At 32.3% G+C, this 8,267-nt stretch overlaps 1 protein-coding gene across 1 annotated transcript in view; it reads left to right on the top strand.

Annotated features, from left to right (window-relative positions):
* Positions 1 to 3,227: 3,227 nt before the first annotated feature.
* Positions 3,228 to 8,267, top strand: part of LOC148304113 (leucine-rich repeats and immunoglobulin-like domains protein 1) — a gene marked incomplete at its 3' end in the record, with an annotated part of 617,685 nt that continues 612,645 nt past the window's right edge. The window contains exon 1 of the mRNA XM_088268824.1: positions 3,228 to 4,030. The remainder of the gene's footprint in view (positions 4,031 to 8,267) is intronic.

Raw genomic sequence — 8,267 nt, 5'->3', positions numbered from 1 at the left:
TTGAATTTTTAATACATGTGACACTTAAATGGCGTTTCTGTAATTAATTCAGCAAACCTAAACGCCACTTTTTTGTACGTATATATAGTATATATATATATATATATATATATATATATATATATATATATATATATATATATATATATATATATATATATATATATATATATATATATATATATATATATATATATATATATATATATATATATATATATATATATATATATATATATATATAAACATACATATATATAAGTGTGTGTGATCGATATAATAATGATTTCCGATCGATCGAAAATCGATATAATAATCCGTTACATTTTGTAATGCGGAATGCATCGAAACACATGTCACAATAAACTTTAAGATTAAGTGGAATTACCAAGTGAAACTTAAATTAAATGTAGATAGATATTACTACAAAGTGACTGCCGAATCAGTAAACGAAATTTAAAAAAAAAATAGTAATTAAATTTGGTCAGAAAATTTTTGTAAAATAATATTTTTTAAGCCCTGCCTTGTATTCGTAACAATTTTGTCTAGCCTCCCATCAGTCTGATGATGTTGGTTACGACGAAACCCCGTAACTGATAAAATAAAATAAAAGTGGAAAAAACTATAAAGTTGGTGTTTTATTATATGCATTCGAGTACATTAGTGGACTCATTCCTGAGAAGAAATATCTTCTAACCAACCTTTACATTCTTACAATCCATAATGTCTGAATAACCACATTATAATTTTTTTTTATAAAAATTGAATACTTTAAACATCACTTAATTTTAATAATAAAAATAATATTAAATTTGGATAATTATATAGCGCCATTTTCGTAAAATATTACGCCATTCAATGAATTTTGGAAAAGAAGATAGTGGAAATGATTTAGCAAGCAAATGTGTTTTTTTTCTAATGACCATCTCACTCTCACTTTTTCTAACTACGTGGCATTCCACGCCTTCGGTCCCACAGCAGCAAAGGCACGCTCACCAAACTTTAATGGTAAACACTATACCTCTAATTTCATTAATTTATTCGGCAGTCACTTTGTGGTAAAATCTATCCATTTTCAATTAATGTTTTACTTAGTAAATACCACTATTTCTTAAAATCTGCTGTTTCTATAAAAATTAGAAACAGCTACTACCCCCTCTTCAACCTTGAAGGTCCCAAGGACCCAACTCTAAAATTTAGAATTAGCTTCACATACGGTGTTTGAAAATGATGCGGAATGCATCGAAACACGTGTCACAGTAGATTTTAAAAAATAGTGATATTTACTAAGTAAAACATTAATTAAAAAACTATACCTCTATGCTATATCTCACCTTGCAGTCGCTTCGCGAGACAATGATGTCAAACATACTTCAAAACCGAATTCATCCTGCCAAACACCAAAAGGGAATCAATAAGACAAATGTGCCTACTTTGGAAAAAAATAACGCATTACGATTGGATACTGGCTGATCCCTCAGCTATAAAATAACTGCGTAGAATAAGGGTAGTTGACCGCATAAAATATTTCACGACAGCTATGAAGAGGTACGTCCGATAGATTAGGGGTGCAAAATTGATGACAAACTGGTGACATAGAGCAAATGGGGAAAAAGGGAACAAGGGAGAGAGGGCTTCCTTGATAACGGATATAAAAATAGTTTTTCACTTTTTAAAATGGGTTGTTTACAATTTGGTATTGCACAGATATGATTTTTTTTATTTTACTTGATAAATGCCACTTTTTCTTAAAATCTATTTGTAACTCTGTTTCAATGCTCTAAATTTTTGACTTAGCTACATATTCTTTAAACCCTTATTCGCACCCCAATGATACATAGGGCACTGCATCATATAAACGCAGTGTTATCTTGATCGTTAACACACGAACGAAAGGTGATCAGCCCACCGCTTCAGATAAAAAGTCTAGGGTTAAATCGAATAAATATTAGAGTGAAAAAAACTTATATTCCCCCTAGGATAAAACTTATAGAAAAAAACTTATAGACCACCCTAGGAATCGAACCCGGGACCTCCAGGACGGTAGTCGAGCGTGCTGACCATTACACTGCGGAGGCGGACAAGATGGATTCTAAAAATATGCTGCGAAAAATATGAATAAACAAATAAATTTACTTTTTTGTTGGATTTAAATTACTGGCATTTCTTGGTGGAACTGCATTTTATATACTAAATTAAAATAACAAGTATTTATTTTTCACATTTATTTTATTTGCCTTGTAACCGTGTTTCGTCACTACATGTAATACACTATTTAAATGACTTAATATAAGTTTCACGTTTAAAACATGCATTTAAAACACAGGTGTTTGAAAGTGATGCAGAATGCATCGAAACACGTGTCACAATTTTAAGAAATAGTGGTATTTACCAATGAAAACTTAAATTAAACATGGAAAGATATTACAAAACATTCGACGAATCAATTAGGCGAATGTAGTTGGTAAAAGAAGCAGAGGAAGACGGGGGAAAACCTGGCACGATCAGGTATGTCAAATTAAAGATCAGAAGTGGGAATAATCGGCGGGTATATGTGAGGAGATGCATGAATGTGAAAGAGGCGAAAAATGTTAGTAAAGACAGATTGGTATGGCGTTCTATTCTCTCTGCCTATCCCTGCGGGGATGCGGCCTGATGGTTAGTTAGTTAGTTTTTAGTTAAATAAAATACCTTTTATTGCGTGTATTACTGTTAAGTTGTGTAAAAAAGTTTTTAATTATTTTTTAAACATACGTTTACCTGTAGCTTTTACCTGACAGGTATCGAACGCAGAGTTTTGTCAAATTTTCAAAGCAATCGGTCAATTACTCTAGGAGATTTAAAAGTTTGCGTAAACATTTATTTATATAGATAATATTATAACGAATTGATTGTAAACAACATATTTGATTGGAGCAATTAATTTTATTATTGTCACAATTTGATAACAAATCATTTTGCGGCACCGCAGCTGTTTAGTCTGGCTACATTTTGATTGTAAATACTAAAATACACTTTTTAATATGGTGTTTTATAATTAAAATAAGCGTTGAGAGAGGTAAATTGTATCTGGGAGTAAATAATAATAAATAACAAATAACCCATGCCCATTACTATAGACCGAAGTGCACAAAAAGTGTATTCCGTATCGGCTCGCTTGAACTTGTTTTGCGCCTTCGGGTGTTTTCGTTTCCGCCGAAGTTTGCCGAAGCCGCGCCGACTGCGTCAGTCTGGCCAAGCCGCTCGTCGTCCGTTGTACTGTGTACGGTTTGCCGCCATTTCTCGACTTACGAAAAATATCGAAAACTTTTGTTCGCGCAAACCTTATCAAATATAACTACCGACGAAAGTTTATCTGGATCGATATTTAATCTAAATCCAGTGATCTAGTTTATTCTGCGAGTGAAATACACGATCTCAAGTGTTTTTAAAGTGAATTTTACACCGATATTTACCGGCAATCTCGTGGAGTGTCGTGTTTTTTTCTCCTTTCCGCTACCTTTCTGTTATTTTTTTTTGTTCGTTTTCGCCGTCGGTTTTAACTGAGGAATGCGTTCGACCGGCAAACGATTATTATTATAAATAATATAAAAAGTTTTCATTGTTGCGCAGTGCTCTGTTTGTAATAAAATTAATTGCATATACTTTAACACCAAGGGTGTTTATACTAAGTTACACGGCAGTCATTTCAAGGATATACAGTGAAGTGCAAGAACATAGGTAAAACGTGTTAAACCACATCATTAAAAAAAACCCAACCTTTTGACGAAGCGAAAATTTTGCGAAATCAAAAATATAAAATCAGTTTAAAAAAACTTCGATCAGTGCAGTGTCTTTTATTTTTATTTTTGAAAAGTGCGCGTTCCGTTCGAAATTCAAATTTGACACATCTGTCAGGTTGACAGATTCGAATTTTGAATTTTCGTTGTGTTAGTGAAATTGTGGCCTGTGATTAGTGGTTGTTTTGAATTACTATTTTGGATCTCGAGTGTGATTAGCGACTGCAGTACGTGAATCGTGATCTTATAAGGTAAAGACCGCTCGCTATACTACTATTACATTATTATCTTCGAGTAGGTACTGTGTTCTGTGCACGGCTTTACCTGGTGATTTTAGATTATGCAGTCAACGTTGGGTTTTTCCTTTTATTTTTTAAACCGCACAATAAAATGCATATTTATTTGATAAAAAGTTCTATTTTTTTTCTGCTTTAGTTACATTTTTATTTAATTGTTGGGTAATATATCCAAAATTTTGATATATTACCTTTGATATATTATAATTTAATAATTTCGTTACTTATAAAATTATAATATATTTATAATTTTATATTAATTGCAAAATTATAATATATTATAATTTTGATATATTGATATAAAATTTTAATATATTTTGATATATGATTTTGATATATATTTTCATATATTATTGAATTTTGGATATATTTATTACCCAAAAATTCAATATGGAATTCTACCAACTGTCTGCAGTTACAATAAACATTTTTATTTATTTATACTTCATGTACATAAAATAAGTACATTGGCGGGCTTATCGCTAAAAAGCAATATCTTCCAACTAACCAAAAACAGACTAGTGATATTGATAAAAACTTTTGATACCATATACATATAATAATAATAATAATAAAACCCTTATCCACACCCCAATGGTGCATAGGGCACTGCGTTATATAAACGCAGTGTTATCTTGATCCTTTACACATGAAGGAAAGGTGATCAGCCCTCCGCTTCAGGTACCAGTCCAGGGTAGTATTTAATAAATATTACAGTGAAAAAATTACTTATATTTATTTTACCCCCCTTGGGAATCGAACCCGGGACCTCCAGAACGGTAGCCGAGCGTGCTGACCATTACACTACGGAGGCGGACAAAATATACCATGCCATATACATATACCTGTTTGAAATCAGAGGGTACTTGATAGTACTTGATTGAACATTAAAAAAAACATAAATTACAAATTGTCGCATAAAAAACATAAATTACAAAAGATGATAATAAGGAGGGCAAAAGAAAATGGAGTTAATAAGAACATTGATGGCCAAGCCAAGTAATATTATTTAAAGATTTGGCGTTTAATTTATAGAACTCCATTTTAATTTATATATTAAATGTTAAAATCAAACACGGATTATTTTATTAAAACAAATTGTATTTTTTTGTTAAAAAAAACACATCAAAATAAATTTTATGAGAATTGTTTCGCCTTGTTATGGCATTTTCATACATTTTGCACACTTAAGCTTATGTTACTTCTTAGAAAATACTTAAGTGCAAAAGTGACTTCCGACAATCTAACTGTCAATTGTCAATATATAAAAACTAACTTACCAACTTAACATTGCTTCCCCCTAGGGGTAGGCAGAGAGATTAGAACGCCGCACTAATCTGCCTTCCAAGCAATCTTCGCCCCTTCCACAATCATGCTTCTCGTCATACATATCCGCCGATTATTCCGACTCCTGACCTGATCACTTTTGGGAGTTATTTTATACTGATATCTTAATATAGATGTCTCGGTATTTACAGGGCTTACGACCTGTGAAAGACTGGTTAAAGTGATCACTTTATACACGTGAAACATTCACCATTATATCCATGATGGACAGCAAACAATTCGGATTTTACGTTTATCATTTGATTGATGCTTTTCAATTAGAGTTCTCGGAACCATCTTTTGTTGTGCAAAGTAAGTTTGTTTTAGCAAACACCTTCATGTACTGTATGGAAGATTCTTCTCGAATTATTTTACATACTAGGCGATGCTTGAAAACACGATATTGAATTTTTTGCACATATATTTTGACTAGTTATTTTACATATTCACAATATTTTTCGTGTGTCCAAATCTTAGTTCATAATTATGGGTTTGTCCACATAGGAGTTATTTTATATTGAGATCTCAACATAGATGAAATTTTGATAGAATGGTGAATGATACATGTGTCTAAAGTGTTCAATTCAACCAGCCTGTGACAGGTTGTAAGTCCTGTAAATACCGAAACTTGCATACTAAATATTCTTCTTCATCTAGGTTGAGATATCAATGTAAAATAACTATATAATAAGTGGACAAACCGAGATCTGTGAACAAAGATTTGGACACACTCAAAACATTGTAAATTTCTACTTTGGTGAAGGTGATTGTGTTTAAAGTGATAACTCAAATCACCCTGTGACAGATCGTAAGCTCTGTAAATACCTAGACTTTCATGTTCCTTTCATCTATGTTGACGTATCACTACGTTAACTTAAAATTTAGCATCCGCCTTAGCGTTACGTTGATTATTACGCATTATCATACCAATGTGTTTACGCTACAGCATTAGTATTCAGTGATTCATATTTCAAATTGATCGCTGGCAAAATATCGAGGCTGGATCATCAACACTTCGATAAGTATAGTTGAAAGCCAGTGGCGTGCACAGAGAATTGACTGCGGTAGGCGGTAGAGGTAGGAACAAGGTGAGATTTAGAGAAACTTAACGAATACCTAATGCGTTTTATTTCTCACTTATTTTTTTTTACAAAAATGTTAATAACATTAGTATAAAACCACATCGGCTGTCCAAATTTAAAACACAGTAAGGGACATTTTTTTTGTAGTAGGTTTTTTTGCATTTATGGACTAAGTAGACTCTACTTAGTCCAAAAATGCAAAAAAACCTACTACAAAAAATGTCCCTTACTGTGTTTTAAATTTGGACAGCCGACATGCTGTTGACGATCCTGCCAATCTGATATCTGAAGTATTATGAGATGAATTTGGATTCTGTAGATTCTTACACAAGATTATCTCGCGAGATCGCCTATGTACATATTTATACATATTTTTTTTTACAAAAACGTTAGTAATATTAGTTTATAACCACTCACCGAGATTTTTAAGTCTACCGGTTTCGAGACGTACCCGTCTCTTCGTCAGGACAATCACTACCGCAGCATGCAAACAATACTACCCTTCATTACCTTAGCACTATTTACACACTTAAAACTACACAAAATGTTTAACATATCGCTCACTCCTTTCAAGAATGTCATAAATAATAATACTTGATTTTTCAGGAGAGCGTTTTTAAAGTTTAAAAATATAATACAATGTATTAAAAATAAATATCAAGCCACTTACTGAACTTTTTACCGTGCAACAGAACTTTTTAGGTAAAACCTGAAGGTTTTTTTTCCATTTGAAAAATATTAAGTATATTTAAAAAAATAATTAAACAATACCCTTTCATCTAAATGCAGAAACAACACTTTCTGCCCTGTAGCGAGTAAATATTAAGTTAAAAATATGTCTCTTTTGCTGGGATATAGTACATTTTCTGGGCATACTGAAAACATGCACAACTGAAAGTTGACGATTTTTTATTTATGACGTTCTTGAAAGGAGTGAGCGATATGCGATTTTTGGTTGGTGAGACGGGTACGTCTCGAAACCGGTAGACTTAAAAATCTCGGTGAGTAGTTATATATTAATATTATTAACATTTTTGTGAAAAAATAATTAAGACAAAATGACTAACCACAAAGTAAATGCTTTAAATATTAATAATATTGAGATTATTTTATTTCTCATATTATTTTTTGACATCTCATCAAAGATGATAAAGAATATGGAAGTCTGGGCATTTTCGGGGCTGACTACCGTCATAGGCTGGTTTAAGTGATCACTTTACACACGTGTAACATTCACCAATTCTAACCATTATTGACAACCACACTACTCAAATTCTTGGAAGTGGAAACACTTTTTAGTGTTTTATATTGTATGATGTTGTTACATGTAAGTATATAAGTATCATATATTATATATCAAATAATTCAAACGTCGCTTCATGAGTGAATTATGGCTTTTTATTTAGCAAAGTCTATTTTCTTATTTTTAACTATATGCAAGATCGGCTGTCCAAATTTAAAACACAGTAAGGGACATTTTTTTGTAGTACGTTTTTTTGCATTTTTGGACTAAGTAGAGTCTACTTAGTCCATAAATGCAAAAAAAAAACGTACTACAAAAAAATGTTCTTTACTGTGTTTTAAATTTGGACAGCCGATGATGCTTCTGGAATTATTTTACTTATTGGAAAACGCTTCTTCTTCTTCTTATTATAGGCCTTGCGGCCTGTTTTTAGGACGGATTAGCCTCCTGCGACGTCGATTCCCAGCTATCGGCCCACCTCTTTGGTGGTCTGCCCGGGAGTCGTCTACCATGGGGTTGGCCGTACAGTGCGATGTGGGAG

This window comes from Brachycentrus maculatus, unplaced genomic scaffold, assembly GCF_059751285.1.
Source record: "Brachycentrus maculatus isolate JH-2025_06_01 unplaced genomic scaffold, ASM5975128v1 h1tg000332l, whole genome shotgun sequence".
NCBI lineage: Eukaryota > Metazoa > Arthropoda > Insecta > Trichoptera > Brachycentridae > Brachycentrus > Brachycentrus maculatus.
This window is presented reverse-complemented; position numbering and strand designations above follow the sequence as displayed.